Source organism: Eimeria mitis, genomic scaffold (genome assembly GCF_000499745.2).
Source record: "Eimeria mitis Houghton genomic scaffold, Emh_scaff4606, whole genome shotgun sequence".
In the NCBI taxonomy this organism is placed as follows: Eukaryota; Apicomplexa; class Conoidasida; order Eucoccidiorida; family Eimeriidae; genus Eimeria; species Eimeria mitis.
Genome location: NW_013572914.1, coordinates 4,982 through 5,269, shown reverse-complemented (window position 1 = coordinate 5,269; position 288 = coordinate 4,982).

Genomic DNA, 288 nt, shown 5'->3' with positions numbered 1-288 from the left:
CAGAGTATTATAATAACAAACTGAAGCAGCAGCTAGCGATCCATCTAGCTAGCTAGATGCATCCCTAACCACCCCCCCACCCCCACCCCCACCCAGCTAGCTAGCTAGCTAGCTAGCTAGGGTTTAGGGTTTAGGGTTTAGGGGTTTTCGCTGCCTTGAGGATAGCGTGAAAGTCTGAAGTAAGCGAAGCGCCGCCAACGAGGAAACCATCGACATCCTCACAAGCAAACAACTCCTAAACCACAAACCCTAAACCCTAAACCCTAAACCCTAAACCCTAAACCCTAA